At 36.6% G+C, this 18,112-nt stretch overlaps 1 long non-coding RNA gene across 1 annotated transcript; it reads right to left on the bottom strand.

The window, feature by feature from the left end:
• Nucleotides 1-2,733: 2,733 nt before the first annotated feature.
• LOC122714300 lies at nucleotides 2,734-17,781 on the bottom strand. The gene is made up of 3 exons (XR_006346622.1): nucleotides 17,076-17,781; nucleotides 13,676-13,874; nucleotides 2,734-4,023 (listed from the first exon to the last, which is right to left on the bottom strand). It is a non-coding gene; the product is annotated as an uncharacterized LOC122714300 (long non-coding RNA).
• Between the last annotated feature and the right edge of the window lie 331 nt (nucleotides 17,782-18,112).

Raw genomic sequence — 18,112 nt, 5'->3', positions numbered from 1 at the left:
CACCTTTAGCCATTTCGCGGATCTGTTCGAAAGTCGAACTCGTGACGACGTGACAAAGTCCCCCGTTACTCTCTTCCGCCTGCTTCCGTCTCTTCGAGATGCACGCCGCTTGATCCTTTGCTCCCTTTACATCCGAATTTCTCTTTATATATATATATATATATATATATATATATATATATATATTTATAATACAATGGAAAGGATTGTCATTTTTTGAAATTAATCTCTTGAACGAGGAAAACTTGTCGCCAATAATCATTCGTTTATCGAGTCGATTATTTAATATACTTTAAATGTAAGAAGATAATATTAACTGCTAGATTGAATTGTTATCGATATAGCAGATATATCTGATTAAGGAATTAAACTGAATTGAATTTTATTTTTATCTTCACACGTTTTTTCTTATTCCTAAAATCAGTTTCTGTCCTGATTCTTTTTTAAGAAAAACTCTTTTTCAGTTGGATAATATTTAATAAACTTTATGACTTTTGATTAAATATTTTGAAATCTATTTGCCATTAATCTCGTGTCAATATTTTTTATCAAAAACGTCATAAGATCATAGATTATAATTATTCCGACACTTTATTTAATTATTTGTTTTTATCGTTTATTTTATTTTCTTTTTCCAATTAAGCTTATCAATTTTTAATTTTCGCAATGCAGAACATCAGATCGTCTAATTCTTCGGCTCGAAGATTGATTATCCACGAGATTGCGATTCCCACGAACGAGATAATAACGGATTACCCCGTAATTACCGTTGAGGGTATGAATATTATAAATATAAAAAATATCGAATTATTAAATTGAAACGCTGACAACGAGAAACTTATCTACATTCTTCTGTTATATTTCGTCGAATATTTTGTCATTGTGGATCGCGACAGAAATCAAACTTGGAGCAAACAGTTTAATTCAAAGATCTGTAATAATTGTTTGACGATTTTCAGATGTGTCTTATTTCTAGGATCGATCGATATATTCGCGTGACGGTTCAGAAATGCAGGAAGCGCGGCGAAAATCGTGTAAACTCGACTAAAACGGCGCACGATGTCCTTGGGAATAAAATATAATAATGGGAATAAAATACTCGTTCCGGTATGCAAAGGATAGATTCCCATGGGACAGGTCATTTGTCACAGTCATAGCTGAAAGAACGAACGAAATGAATCGTATAAAGCAGTTTATTTTATTACCAGAGAGAATTACTATCTATTCTCTTTAATATTCTTTCTGCAATCTCCTCGTAAAGTGGTTGGAAAGAAAATGAGAGTAAAATGAATTTTAAGAATAGTAGAAACTTGTATTGCAAATATTTGAGATATCGTGTTTTGGATTTGGGAGAAAAAAAAAAAAAAAAAAAGGAGAAATTAAACGAATTTTGAGAGATTTATTCAAGAAATTCTCGAGAATGATATTGGAGGAATGGCGGTCGTTGGAAATATTACGCATTCTGTTGGCTGCAACCACGTATCATTGTAGATAAACGAAACCAAGCATCAATTGCAACTCGGAAAGCCGAGTGTCGCCTTGTTTCGCGCGACAGAGATAACCTAATCTAACCCAATCTAACCTACAGCGTTTAATTATTCCACTACTGAATAATCTAAATTCATTAATTCTCAAGTATTATATTATATTTGCAATATATGATAACACTCATCAATATTAATTTTTGAACAATTCTTAAACTCGGAATATTTGAATTTTTCATTTTTTTTTTTTTTGAAGGAAAAAGAGGGGGGACTGCTGGTTGGTAGTGTTACACGATCCGCCATTGCAGAGAAAATTGAGCGCAATATTCAATTTTTCAATAAAATACTCACGAAAATTTTATCCTCAAACAAGAAAACTTGAAACTTAACTAAATTTAGAAAAATATCCACGGAGTGAGAAAGATACAAAGAACTTGGCTGGTACTCACGAAAATTTTATCCTCAAACAAGAAAATTTAAAACTTAACATCAAAATTATTTACATTTAGAAAAATGTCTCGCTCCACGGAGTGAGAAAGATACGTAAGGAACAAAGAACTTGGCTGGTCGAGTAGGTTGTTTCTACCAGGAAGAGGAAGAGGACCCTAGTCTTGAAATAAATCATGTCTAATGAAGGAACGGGAACGAACGGTTTATACTGTAACACGAGCTTTCGTTCCGTGGACCTGAATTGTTTGCGATAAGTCACTCGTTTGAAGCCTTGGATTACGAGTGTAAAAAAAAAAAAAAAAAAAANAAAAAAAAAAAAGAAAAAAAACCGTATAATGGGACGCGTTGTATCACAGAATTAGCGGAATGAATTTTTTTTTTACTCCTCGTAGAGTATAATATTCCCTTAATATAACATTGATTACACTCGCCTTCGCTTTCACCGACACATAGACACACACGCGCGCGCGCATGATTAATGTAAAACTCGGAAGCAACAAGGTCTCTGTGAAACTTCAGAACCAGTTAAAACGTGCGTTTATTTGTCAACAACAGTGCTGGATTAATAATACAATAAGCAAAATGAGGCATCGTAAAATTTTATTTTACATTTCTAAATGATTAGAAAAAGAATAGAAGCATTATTGTTAATATTTATAATTTTCAATTCACAGTAGATTGAAAATTAATCCGCCACTGTAATGATTAAATAGATAGATCACGTTATAAATAACAAATCACGATAACAACATATTTATATTTTATTTTATCGTTGATAACGATAAGTTTGAGTCCAAGTTTCTAACGAAGAAAATAATTTTTAAAAAACGATATCAAAAATGTCTGGATGTATTTAAATTTTAATTCGATATATATTCATCTCTCTCGTGTTCATTGGTCGAGAGTTAGTTAGTTCTAATCTTTATCTCGCGGGACGAGAATATTCGAAAGATGTGTCATGCGTGTCAATTATTTTTCGATGGATGGATCGTTGCAACGTTACGTGTTGTTTAAAGATCAATTAACGAACTAGACTGCGAGACTTGGATCGAGAACGATCAACATCTTTTACCCGTGATCCGATTCATGCGAATTAATTGGCCGATACCGAGATAAACCAGCATACACCATGTGGCCATATTGGCCACTATTCTTTGAATCGCTTCGATCGTCAAACATAAAGCATATGTCGCAACACGGTTCATCTGCGTCGAACGAGGTTAAATACCGAGTATGCATTATTACATAAATAATAGTCTGCATAGTTTAGTATAGATAATAGTGCAAATCGATACGTGGAAATTCTAATCGTTTAACCCTTGTGTCAATATCAATCAAAGTTGTAAACATCATTTCTGAATTTCAATAATTTTAAATCGCCCGAGTCAAATAAAAAAACGCTATGAGCAAACGATTTCCCTATCGAATTTTAGAATCTTTCAGAAACGAAAAACAACGAATTCGCTCCTTCGATCCCTCTTTGCCGATATCTGCAAAAAGAAAAAAAGAAAAACGTATTAAAAAACGAGGCCAATAAAGTTATACGTATACCTTTAATTAACGACGATTAAATTCTCCAAGAACGAAATCTCGTGGAAAAAAAAAAAAAGAGTGTCTCGATTCCGATCCTCTACTTAGATTTAGGTTATTCAATTTTTCTTATCGTTGATGCATCGCGAAACCATTGTCGCGAAATGAACTTTTGCCGATCTTTTGTTCGAGGAATAAAGTGTTCGCAACGATTGTTTCGATGGCGATCCAAGCCGGATTTATCGGAGGTCGTTCCGATTTGCCACGGCTCGTTCAAAGCCGATTGGTAACGTTCGCGTGCGATTTGTAACGTGCAAGCAACAACTCTTTGCATCGGGTGCAACGTTCGACTGTGCAACTATACCAAACGTCCCCCTTTTTCTTTCCCTCTCACCGTCCGCCTTATTGCGACGCGCGATCCCGTCTAGCTACGAAAGAATGCGAGTTGTTCCGCGTGTTTTCCTACTACTGGGTCGTCACAATGCTGCCCGCCTCGTGCACCGACTCGGGCGCAGAATCCTTTCGCGTAACAGTGGACGGTAGTGATGGGATCGATAAACTGTAAACAAACAAACAAAAAAAAAAAACAAGTCAAGTTTGATGCAGAAGAGTTATTTGTTTGAGAATAAGTTTATAAATGTAATTCGATTAATAGATTCTAATAAAATTGAAATTTAAAGATTTATTTAAAGAACAAACTTTAAATTTTTGTAAGTAACAATGCCGAAATAAAAGCCGGGAAAAATATATATTTCATGAGAATATTTATAGTGAGAAGTAATAGTTTACGTTGATATTTGTGAAATATCAGAAATATCAGAATCTCATAGAATTCGTATTGCATGAGTAAAATTGTTATCTTAATCTTCGATATATATTTTTTTATACGATGCATAAAAATGTCTCCTTTGTGATATATATCCATAAAGGGATTCTTCGATCTTTTTGTTTTGTTCGAACCCGTGACAAACTCGATCCCATCGCTAGCGAACGGAAGGCGACTCGCACAGGCAGACAGAAGTTACCTACGCTTTGTTTCCGCCTAACAATAGGTAGCTGCGCAATTTTTGGCTGTGCATCGATATATTTACTACTCTCAGGAACAATCGGCTGTGTCGGCTTTCTAAAAAGGTCCGGATCGCTTACGCTTTACTTTCACAGCCACAGTTCCCATTGGATAATCATGTAAATTGAAAAGAAAGAAATATCGGTAATAATATTACGCAATATTGGACGAAGATAGATCGCAAAACTCGCAAAGTAATGAAGCATAATAAGAGCGCTGTGCCAAGAAAAACGTCAAAGAAGTTTTCCACCTCGTACGATGGCCTCTCGCTTACCAACCGCAGTGACCGAACCGATCGCTGAATGATCAGAATTTATTCGAGAGTTGATTACGTTCGTTTCTCTTCTAATTCCATTCAAAACAATTTTCCATTAAGTTTGAAAGTTCTCTTCTATTTTTGCAAAACTTTCGTTTCGATTTTTGTGGAATAGGATCTGGATTATATTTATGTGTTATCGATAATATTTTTTAACGATTTTTCATAAAATTTTGCGTGTAACACTTTACGTGTAAAGCGTTTTGATCAGAGTTTTATTATTATTTTTCAAGATGACAATCAATTTGCAATTCGTTAACTCTCTATGATTAATTTTGGATACTCAATGAGAATTTACGTCTTAATAAATGAAAAATAAACCAGATCATAATATACTTCTTTGCTCGTGAAAAGAACTTTTGGGAAAACCTAATACACGTTTAAATCGTATTTTATACAAATGTAAAATTAACAATTATAAAAATTCAAATTGAATATAAAGAGTCAATTGAAGATTCGATAAAAAATTTCAACAAATACCAGAAAAGTCTTTAAAAAAGAGATATTAGAAAAGATTCGATCATTTCATTCAGCAACAAATATCTTAGAAATATCTTTTATGCAAAACCTTTCACCAAATCCCGTCCCACGAATTTACTATTGCAGCATAGAGATCGCAGATTTTCAGGCAACGCAATAATAGGTAACAACAACAAGAGCATAGCCAATTTCAATGTTACGTGCAAAGTTAATTTCGTCGTGGCTCCTGTTGACCGAGCACAACAGATTTAAATTCCTCCAACGGTTCGTTACGAGATCGTTTTCCAACTACTCTTCTACGGCGCGTGCGCAACACCGGAACACCGAATACCGATCTGAAATGAAAGTGGTGTAGAGTAGGGAAAAAAATGGGGAGGGAAATTTATGGACCGTGCTCGAACGACGTCTCGTAAGGAAAAAAACGTCTCGTTCCGACGACCTATCTGTTACCGATCTCCCCAGAGCTTAGGTGAGCTCTCTTTACGCGCGCAAACCTTTACGTAATCGGGTGTCAGTCCGCGAAGGTTCGACGTCTAGAGGCGAAAGTAAGAGTACCTTGGTAACTCTATATTTCGTTGGAAGGTGGAATAATATACCTAAACCGTTCCCGTTGCTGGAAATCGAAAGTGAGAATTTTTAAATCTCTTGTTGAATATTGTTTATTCCTATTCGAATTGTCGTCAACAATCGTTTCAACTACCGGCTTCCCTCGTTTCATCTGCTGTTTTATTACGTAACGCGGAGAATGACGTTCCCAACGGGGAAACGGAATGGTATCGAAGCGACACTACCACAAGGCAACGAGATTCAAAAGCACGTCGTAAGACGTAAAGGCAGTAAATCAATCCGTTAAAACCAATTTAAGCGGTTTTAATTATGGCGAAGAACCACGAGATATATATATGTATTCAAAAGATATGGCGCATGCCATTTACGTCAAATTACAGCATTGGCCGTGTCTTGCATCGCGATTGCGCCCGGTGAAAAAACTTGCCCCGATGTTTTTCGAAACACGCGCGCGAGCTCGTGTGATTAAATCGAGAAATCGAAAAATTCTCGACTATATATATATATATATATATATCGGGCACCTGTGGTTCAGAGGAAAAGCCTCCTCTTCCTCCTCCCCCCTCCAGGATGAATGATAATTCTTCTTTCACGGAATCTTTCTTTGGGTATCGCGTTTTTCAACACGGTTCAACACGGCCTCACCCGATGTCTGGTGCATAACAATTACACGAACGAATGCACGAATGTCGTACGAAGGCCAACGACCTTCTTCTTCTTCTTCTTCTTCTTCTAACCGGCATTCTTTCGCGTTCAGCCTGAAACATTGTCATTATCCAGGGGCGGGAGGGGGCGCCATTGTCACATCCGCTCGTCACATTTCTCATTATTATTATCACTTCTTCTTATTCCGTAAAAAAAAGAAAAGGAAAAGGAAGGAAGAGAAGAAAAACGTCCTACGGGGGCGTTGAAAGGTCGCCCACCTACTTTCCCCCTTCCACGCCCCCCCTCCCTCCCCACTCGACCTCGTCGTTTCCACGTCGTTTCCGAGAAGATAAATTATCATTATTCCGACCGATCCTCCGTCGAATCCTTGGGAAACGTTGAGAGAAATTAACCGTCGATAGAGATTGGGAAATATATCTTTTCGAGCTACTCATTTTCGCCAATGAAATTTCGAAATAAATAAGAAAACGTACGTTCGAAGAAACATTCGTACGTTTTTCATTTTTTCATTTTTCAAAGGATTCTCCTCTTCACGTTTGGCGAGGAAGAGAAAAGAGAGGATATCTCGCGGGGAAAGAGATCGTCCTTGGAACTATATGAACAATGAACGCACGAACGTTTCCACGTTTACTTACGTTTCCTTTGTCTAAAGCACGTCCTCCAAATAAGAATTCATCCGCCACATCCGCGTGCATTCGAGAAGTTAACCCGAGCTAACCGATAGAATAAAATTCAATCGGTAGTGGCTTCATTCGTGACTATGTTTTATTTATCAGAATGCTCGAGAGTTAAGGGGAGAGGAGGGGGAGGGGAAGGGGGGCATCGTTCGCCTTACGTCGCCGCGTCAACATGGCCGCGATGGAAAAGGGACTCGCGTGTGTTTTTCATCCATTTGATCTCTCTTTCTTTTTCTTCTCTCGTTCTCTTGTTTTCTCCTATTCTTAATTATACTCGTCTTCTTTCTTTTTTTTTTTTTTTTTTTTTTCGTTACTTTCCCTTTCCTTCTTCATTCCTTTCCTCGCTCTACTTTCATGCAAATCGGGCGAAAGAGGATAACTTTTTGATAACTCAATCCCGCTTTGAGGAGAGACATTTAATATTTTTATCATATCCAGACAGCGGATTTCTATCCGAGATTCATAAACCGGAGTTTAGTATCTTGGAATTTAAGGGGATAACGTTATTATATACGCACAATTTCTCGCGTGCTGGCAAATGTATACAATCGTGCATATTCGTGCGTTCAGCTTATTTCTTATTTCGCAAAAAAAAAAAAAAAAAAAAAATTACGATCTCCGATTACTCGTGAACTCGTGGAAGAATCTTTTGTTTTTTGAATTGGCATTGCGAGAAAGAACATTTCGATGCTTATCGATTTTTATCGAAAGATAAAAAAAGAAAAAATAAGAAATAAGAATCCAAATGCACGAGTATAATTGCACAATTCAAAAAAAATCTTTAAACGATAAAGAGAGATATTTTTTTAAACAACTATCAAGCCGCTTTTAAAAAATATGATTTACGCTGATTGGCTTCTGAACCCTCCCTATATTGTTGACAATATACGAAAGCAATCCAGACTAATTGTTTTGTACAGTATGATAGTATTCGAAATGATCATTATAGCTGTTATCGCCTGTATACGTGCGCACTTGTGCGATAATAGGCAGGAAAATTGCTCATATATATATATATATATACGAGCTCATAATGCGTATAGATTGAAGACACTCCTATCGACAAGTTCTATTTTCGCAACAAAATGAAAGCGTGAATAGGTCATAGAGGTCGATACATGTTTCATCGATCATCGTATCATCGTCGTATAAATTTTACAATCGCAACAATTAACGACAAATATATATCCAATAATAACAACGAAATAATTCCAACTTTCCACATCACGAATCACGTTTACTTTCTCGTGTACGAGGAATAAGCGCGAACGAGCAAAAATTATTCGCGCCGTTTTTTCCTTTTATATATATATATATCCGTCCGAAATCTTAAGCGATAATTGATACACATACACTCACGCGATATACTGTTATACTCGTTAACCTTCGCCGGGCGAGGGTTCCCTTCTCGGTTAGAAAGTTCGTCCATGTTGCCAATCATTCGCAACGTTCCTTGTGGCGCGCAGTTGGGAACCACTTTTGGCGCCAGACGTCACCTGGAATGCGGTTTCAACTCCTCCTGGTGGGTGGACTTTTCATACCACGTGTATCTCCCACGCGACACACGTGCCTTTCGATCCGTTCCATACTTTTAATATTCAAGAAGGAGGAGGGGGAAGACTCGTCGTCGAAGGAAGAGGAAGATGGAAACGAGGAAGACGGCGATTCCCGAACGATTCTCACTTTCGAGAAGCTTATGCCTCGTCCACACGCGCAACTGGACGATTCCGAGCGAGAAACTATTCCGTGCACAATCTGTTGTCCAAAGACTTCGAAATCCGATCCGTTTTTCGTGTCCGAAAGCAAGGAGCTTCGAGCGACCGTTGTCACTGACTCGAATCAGTGGAGCCAACATTAAGGAAAAGGAAGTTAATAGAAGAGGACTTAATAAGTAACTTCGACCGGCGTATCACTCGTCGTGTGCGCAAGCGAGTGGAGGGGCAGGAGGGGATCGTAAATACGGTTCGTACGGCGCGTGACACCCGACTTTATGAAGAGTAATATTCATGGGTGTAATGGGAGGCCGGGGTCCCAAAGTAAACGTAGAAATGTTTGACTCGTAATCATTATCCGCTAGGTATATCCGAGGATGCTATTAAGCATCCGTTTATAGTGGCCGACCCTTGAGCGTTACGCGCCGTAAAAGAATACGATAAATTAATAGACGACAGAGAGAGAAAGAGACAGAGAGATAGACAGACGGAGAGGAGAGAAGAACATCGCGGCGAGTAGCCGCGGTAATAACATAATAATACCATAGATGCCACGCGGCTAATTTATTCGCGATCCAAGGGTAAAAAAGTTTAAAACTCAGAGTCAGAGGCTCCGCTCACGCGTAAGGACGACGAAGACAACGAAATCGACGAAGACGAGTCGACACGCAACACGTCACGTCACGCCGGGATAAAAGGGAGGGAGACTTTTTTTTTTTTCTTTAGCTTTTTTTTTTGTTTTTGCTCAGTTGAACGTCAGTTGACAGAAATGACAAAGGTGGATCGAGGGAATGGGGAGAGAGAGGGGGGAAAAAAAAATGATACCGATGTCGGATCGGTGCACCGGAGGCGCGTGCATTCCTCGAACCGTTTCGAGGAAAGAGACGCGAGTAAGAGGCGAGAAAGAAAGTGAATTGAGAATCGGCCGTGAAACATAATTTAGGTGTCTGCCGTGGTCGAGGCCCCGAGATCTCCCGTTTCGATGCGCGCACGCGCACATGCATACATGCATGCATATATATATATATATATATATATACACATACGTATGTATACACACGCGCGCGAGGGACCCGGCTCCATGAATGGAGTAAATTGCATTTTGCGGTGGAACCGTCCGACCAATTTATTTTCACTTTCGTTTACGACCGGACACCGTAGAGTCGCGTCGAAATACCGACGATGCCTGCGCATATTCGCCGACCGTCTATACCTTTGCTTCAAATTTTTCCCCTCTCTCCTCTCTTCACCGATCATTCTATTAATTATTCCCGCGGATCGGGGAATAATGCAAAATGCACGGTATTTTCAGCGTGATATATATTTAGAAAATTGAAAATATGAAATATTCGTCGAACACGAAATTGTGATTTCGATGGAATGAAAAATCTCTTCGAAACGAAGAACGAAACGAATCTCTTCGAAGTTTCCATATTTTGAAGATTCTTCCTAAGAATTTTTTTTTTTTTTTTTTTTTTTTACAACCAAAGAAGCGACTAAATTCCGTGTATCTTGTAATTTAAAATTGCGCACTATTACAAAGTTGTAGTATTTAAAAAAACGCGTTAAAACTTTACTGTTTTATGATTTCATTTCGTCCAAGGTGATATTTCTGTAAAAAAAAAAAAAAAAAAAAAAAAGGAAAAAAAAAGAAAAAAGAATCGTTTCGTCATTGTTTCAAAGAATACTTAAACTCGTCGCGCTACAAATATATTATGACAACAGTTCGATTGAGAGTAAAATAAATGAATAAATAAAAAAGGAAAAAAAAAAAAATTGCATATTCAAAATTTGTATCGATAAAAAAAAAAGAATGTTTATATACTTTCGCGCGTTTCCAACAATACGATTATTCGTGGAAACGAATTGAACGAAAGAAGGTAACGAGAAACCAGAAGAGAACGACGCACACGAATAATAATAATGAAATTCTATGAATATGGTAATGAACTTTTGGCCGCGATTAGGTGTCAGTCAAAGCAAATGACGTGTCCCGACTTAACGCGAACGAAAATAAAATTGCCATTACCGAGAGAGTAACGAGCCGCCTCTGCATTCTTCTGCGTTTATATTATACCGCTGTAACGCATAACTCTTAAATATTATTGTAGCTGTTTCTAACGAAGAAATATTTCACATATACGCACGTTTCTTCGATTCGAAAATCCATATACGATCTCGATACGATGACAGACGCGCTACGCGTATATCTTGTTTCAATAACTCTCTCGTCTAAATTATCATTTCATATCGATCTCATTAGCTTTTTCTCCGCGACGCGTAGAGAAAAACTTGCTTAATAATCCATGCTTAATAACTTTAATTATCATTTTATCCTCTCTTTTTCTCTCTCTCTCTCTCTCTCTTGTTTTTTAAATTGATAATTTATCCACGAAGAAACACTCGTGCAACGATAATCGTTGAGAAAAATATATGATTATGAGCGAGAAGATAAATTATATTGCCTATATATATATATATATATATATATATATATATATTTAGAATGTGTTGCTAATTTGTTACGCGTATAATTTTCCATTTGAGAAACGAGTGAATAGGATCGAAAGAGCACTTATCAACCAGCCAGGTATACCACTCGAATCGAGCATTCTTTGATAAGATAGTAATGAATTTTTATTGACTCGAGATCGGAATTTCTTGCAAATATCGTTTTACTTGTTTTCTTTTTATGTATATTTTTCTTTTCTTTTCTTTTTTTTTTTTTTTTTAATAAAATCAAGACTTGAAAAAGTTGTTGCGTATAATAATAATATACGCGAGGCAAAATAGAAAGTGAAAATCATACGACGATATAATTTTAACCGATCGAGTGGAATAGATATTTCTGTCGCTACAGGTGGTAAGGAGGAAGACCCGGCACTTCCGGATATATCGTGTTTTACGTACCTACACTATTTAACTATTTATCGCGGCCAAGCTACCACCACTGTTACCAGAATATAATTCAAAAGTAGAACTCTTTTTGAATATTTTCCCCGTACCAGTTATTTATCAACGCAGTATCTATATCTCTAGAAGAATAATTCTAATATCCCTCTTGAAATAGTCGAATTCTATTCTCAAAAAATATCTTTCTATCCATTACCGAAAAATAACTGAGAATTCATCCACTCCAAAATGCGATTCTATTCGCTTCGCCTTAATTAAAGGATAACGCCTCGAGAGACTCATGGGATTCCACGGGATTTCAACCATTCCCTCGCCGAATGAATCCCGAGTACGTACGATCCTCATCGATTTCCATATGCAGCCGCGGTTACGATTCACAGGCGGCGAGAAGCAGGAAGCAAGCGTTGCCCGATCCAATGGAATGCCAGAATCGTGTGGGAAATCCGTACCGTTATTGGGGCCAACATTTACATACTTGGCCGGCCTCTTATCTAGTTATCGCGGCCGTTATCTCGGCCTGCCCACTATCTCGTCTCTTTTACGACAAAGGATGCACTTCTCCTCCGAGGATGAAATTGCGTAGGTCGATCGCCTTCCCTGTATATACCCTCCCCTCCACCGTTCCACCGCCATCTTTTCCCTCGTGGTTGAATCACGACCAACCGGAAGGTGAGGAGATCCGAGCAAACCGAGCAACGGTTTTATCCGTGGCGAACGTTACGCGATAAAACTCCGTATTGCTCGTCGTACCGTTCCGTAACGCCAAGGGAGAGCAAAGGATGAAATATGAGGGGGAAAAAAAAAAAAAAAAAATCAAGATCGTAAAATATCGTGGAATTTCGATAAGAATTTCTCTTCGAGATTCTCTCTCTAGTACAATGGACTATTCGATGGGAATGGAAAAATTTTTTTTTTTTTTTTTTTTTTTTTTTTCTTTGTTAAACGACCGTGGGACGTTGAAAAACGTCGAGTATATATGTATAACGGTATCCCGCATTCATTATCGACACGCGATCGAAGCCGATCAGAAGCCACTTCTAAGCTCGACGTCTCTCGAGCTCGATCAAGATCGTGCGTGGCTTCGGCGAGGAGGAGAAACGGTCGTTGACGTTGAGTTTCTTCGATCTCCCCGGCTGTCTGTGTACGGAAGGATCACCTCGACACGACGAGTATATCGAGTATCTCCGCGAGTATCCTCCAGTGAAATTTCCATCGGTCCATCGGTGGAGGACAAGCGGCACCAGTTCTCGCGTTCCGGGGGAAGGGCGGACACTTATCTCGCTTTCCTCTCTTTTTCCTCTCTAATTGTCTCAATGATCGATCGATCTTTCAAATATTTCGAATCGAATACTTTTTTCTCCTTTAAATCCCTTTAATCCTTCGATAATACAATAATTTTGGACGCGTATCGATAAAAAAATTAACGTGTTGGACGCGCGATGTGTCGAATCTCGAGAATGCAGGGATAAAATCTCGCGGGAAGAATTAAGATCGCCACGAAAAAAACGATTTCGAAAGAGTGAGTTACACAGTGTGGGGGAGGGGGGCATAAGCCCATAAGGATACGAAATTCGTTTTAATCTCGTGTGGTAAAACGCGGTTTTTGCTACAACGAAAACGGTTATCCTTTGCTAGGATATTCGATTTAATAAGCATCATTGCAAGCGATCGCCTTGGGATCGCCGTGTTCAAAGGTTACAAGTTGGCCAGACTCGGTCGCGGGTATAAAATACTCGACATTATGGCCACTATATTTCACTGCCTGGTATTACACGCTAGCTCTGGCTTCAAACCTCGCGATAAATAAGCGATACCTCGGGGAGGAAGAGGCTTATATTAATTATCCCAGCGGGGCAGACGCATCAACCTCCCTCGAGATCGGCTCCTTTCCACCGTCGTGAAAATATCCTCCTCTTTTTCTTCCTCACCGTTGCGCAATAACCATTATCCTCGAATCGTCGCGGGGAGAACGAGTAGTTATGGATTCGACGATAATCCCTTGTTGTGTAAAACCTGAAACAAAAAGTCCAAAAATTTATTAGAAATATTTCATAATTATATTATTTATTTCAATTTTTGAAGAATGATATTTGATTATCACTTGTATATAATTTCGTTTAAAAAAAAAAAACGAAATGAGAATATATAGATAGATATTTCTAAGAAAAAAAGAATAATGTCATTTTTATCAGACATTGTATAATTATTTTTCTACAATGTACCATTAGATTCGTACACGAGAATTCAATTTTTTTTATTTCTGTCTTTATTCAGAAGTTTCTTTCTTTCTTTTTTTTTTTTTTTCTTTTCGAGATACTTATATCGATGCTCGAATTTAGGGAAACGATCCAGGGAAACGATCAAATAGCGAGTTTTATACGTGTATCAAAAGATGCTAATTTTTGTAAAAATCGTTTAATCGAAGCGCGTACTATCCACATTTAAAATATCATTATCGCATCGCTTACGTTACCATGGTTGCCGGCATTTATCAGCCGGCACGGTAAATATTTTATCGCAAATTGGACCGCTGTATAATAAGTTGGTATTGCGAGCAAGGGACAATAAATTCCTTCGCGTGCACCGGCATCGGTAAACGGCCGGTTAAGTAGGTGTCTACGCAGACCTTTAACGATCCTCTATTAGATCGTACAAAATTGCTTCGGCTGTTAAAACCCAATTGAACGGCCTCTCTTATTAATAGTTCGTCCAAGGGGGGAAGTTATCTCTCGCGCGAGGGCACCGTGCGATCGCCGCCACCATTTCGTTGGTCAGCATGGGATCAGAGTTGGCCACTGACCTGCTGAATTTCGAATAAAATTATCTTTAATTATCTGATCATTTTGTTTAAAATGCTTCGAGTAACGTTTATAACTCTTCATATAACGATATACCAATTTATTCGATGCTTTGAATAATAAATTATTGAAATAACTTATCGAGAAATTTTATCTAATTTTGAGCAAGATCTCCGTACTAGAATTTTGAAAGGAAAGGAAATACAGTAGTTTATCTCGATTATTCAAAACATCCGTATATTCGAATTAATTCTGTTTTCTTATCGTGAAATATCATTGAGAATATTGAGAAAAATATTATAGATATCGATATTGATTAATTCCAGTCTTTTTTAACTTATATCAAAGATAGTTGTAAATTAATTTAGTTACAGTTTCAATATTATAATCTATTTATAATTTCATATCCATAAGATTGTTCAAACTTTCAAGTAACAAATCAATCAAGTAACAGTGCTAAATTATTCGATTGATTTATCAACTGAAAGTTTATGAATTAATAAAGAGATTTTTTTATACGACTTATACTTAATTCCTAAGCCTTTAACAACAATTCAAAAATATCGTCTCTTAAGCGATAACTAACGATAAAAAAAAGGAGGAAAAAAAAAAGAGCATATATATAAATCAAAATAAAAAACATAATCCCCCTCGTTTATCTTCCAATTAAACAATGTTTCTTTATAATCGATCGTTCCATTAATAAGGATTCTCTGATACTCGAAATTCTATTGCATTCTTTCGATTAAAACCAATATGGGAATAATTTCGTAGATTCGCATTTTTAAAAGGACGAACATTCCCCCTTTCCCATTCTCCTCAGTAATTCGAAGCACGCGGTAATCGCGGTGTCTCTTAACTTTGCAATCACTATAATTCTCGCGAATTGTGGTCACAAGTTCTTTCTCATAGTTGGTACGACAGTGGAATCGCGACAACGACAGTGGTAACCGTTTCGAATATTATACGACTCGCTGAGAAAAGCGTGGAAGCGCTCTGTAATTATCCGGGTAATCGGTTGGAAAATACGGAACCAACGTATTAAGCGAGGGTAAATCGGTGGAAACTCGCCACGATGCAAGAAAGGGACGGAGATTTCCTTTTAGGAATGATCGTAACAGTCTCGGTTATATTGCTATAAAAAAAAAAAAAAAAAAAAAAAAAAAAAAAAAAAAAAAAAAAAAAAAAAAAAAAACAATCGTTTTGCTTTGCAGGCTTTTGCGCCGATTTAAATTTGTCGGTAGACGCGTAATCAAAGGCCCTCCTTATCGTTAACACCGATCGTTATGCAAGTAATTATATGTATAAATTTGCGCACAATGAAGGAAGAAACTGAAGCGTAAATTGCGTGCAAGCAAAATAAATCCTTGGAAAATAATGAAAAAGAATAAATTTCGTCCCCTAGATGAGAGATATATAAATTAATTTGTGATCCTTTTTTATAATTTATTTTTCCTTTTTTATAATAATTTTAAAATTCGATGTTTGTTTATAGGAAACAATATACGATTTAATTTTGAAAATAATCTCTATTCGTATACGTTATAAACTATTATTTTTGGGTTATGTTATTCTCTGTCGAAAAAAAAAAATTCGAATGTTTTAAATTTCGAATTTGGCTATGGTAATATTGAAGTAAACAGAACAGATTTAATCTAACGATGTGTAATTTAAATCTGACGAATAGGTTATGGAGAATTTTCCAATTCACGGAAACGAATCGTTTATTTGCTATAATAATAATAATAATCGTGAAAATCGCGATTTTAGAGAAAATGAGTCTGAATGTTTCTAATTCCTTATAAGAATGCACAAGAATATCACATTAAAATTTCAAATTGGTGGCTCAATTGTTTAAAGCAAATTTGAAAGCTCATTTAAAAAATTCTATCAACAAATATATAAAAAAATTCTTCATCTGTCATTTTTATATGAACTAATTTTTATATGAACTATATGAACTAATATTTATATGAACTAAAATGAATAAAAATTAAAAAAAAAAAAAAAAAAATTAAAACTTGAAATTTTTAAGTTATATCAATATTATAGCAAATAAGCGATATGATCTTTATTATTCTTACAATATGTGTTATCATGCAATAATATCACTCGCAATATTTGACATACCATTTATCGGACAATATTATATTAATATTGTTTTTTGAGGTTATGTCATTAATAATATCAACTTAGATATCGTTTTTTGTTTTGTTTCGAATTCTGCTTTAGATTTCAAAATCATACAGTATAAAAATTGAATTTAAAATGGAATTATAATTAATTAATCACAAATTAATTTATACACCTAATGTATATATTAATAAATCACTTAACTTTTTATAAATTATTACTTATCCATATAATTCAAGATATGCTAAATTAATGCTAATCATTTATAAATTAAAAAACTTACGTTTAAAATTAACAGTTGTCAGATTAACACTCATGCATGAGAGTGTAATTTCTACTTATTCTTATAATTGTTATAATCGGACGTAATGAAAGAGATTTACTGAGAACAAACATCGTATTCCAAAAACACGGTATTTAAAAGAAACTTGTTCTTTTCGAATGGAACGAAACAGATGCGCGTCCTGCCCGATTTTCGTTCGAATTTCAAGGAAGCCAATCAGGCACACGGGTGCATAGTTGCACAGCCATGCATTGCACCTGCACCAGGTGCGTTAAAGGATTGCTTCGATTATACGAGTTCGCGGAGCATTGGTCGGTACACGTTCAACCGCAACAGTCTTCGCATCGTCTCGTGCCATAGAAATTCCATCACTGATTTTTTTTTTACTCGAGTTATCTTTTTCAGACCGAAACCGATCAACTTTCCTTTACAATTTTTTCTTATTTAAAACAGAGAAACCCGAAGAAATTTAGTCGGAACGCGTCGAGTCGCATTTCAAAAAAATCTAACGGATTCGTTACGGTGCATCCGTGACCGATCTTCGTAATTACTCCGCACACGGTACGCGTGGAAACACGTTGTAGGCTTGGCTCTCTTGAATCACTGCGGTTAAGCGATTCGCATGAAATAAATATTTATCAGCCGATGAATCATGCGGCGAGCATGCAAAATATCGTTTTTTATCGAGAAAAATGTGAACGATATGTAAGCGAACGTAACACCTTTATTCGTCGAGAAGTTTTACCCGTTTGACATTCGATCAACGAAATATTCGTTGGTGTTCGGAAATATTCGTTAATATTCGGAAGTGTCGTTTCGTCGCAATTCGGAAATACTCGGTAATATTCGGAAATGTCGTTTCGTCACAGTTCGGAAATATTCGTTGGAATTCGGAAATATTGTTTTGTCACGATTCGTGAGATCAAATTATAACCGTTAAAAGTGTTTCGTTGAAGTATTACGTTTTATTATAGTATATATACATATATATATATATATAGATACGATAGATGAAATTAAATGTCATTGCTCAGAAA

This window comes from Apis laboriosa, unplaced genomic scaffold (genome assembly GCF_014066325.1).
Source record: "Apis laboriosa isolate Shangri-la unplaced genomic scaffold, ASM1406632v1 scaffold29_cov151, whole genome shotgun sequence".
In the NCBI taxonomy this organism is placed as follows: Eukaryota; Metazoa; Arthropoda; class Insecta; order Hymenoptera; family Apidae; genus Apis; species Apis laboriosa.
This window is presented reverse-complemented; position numbering and strand designations above follow the sequence as displayed.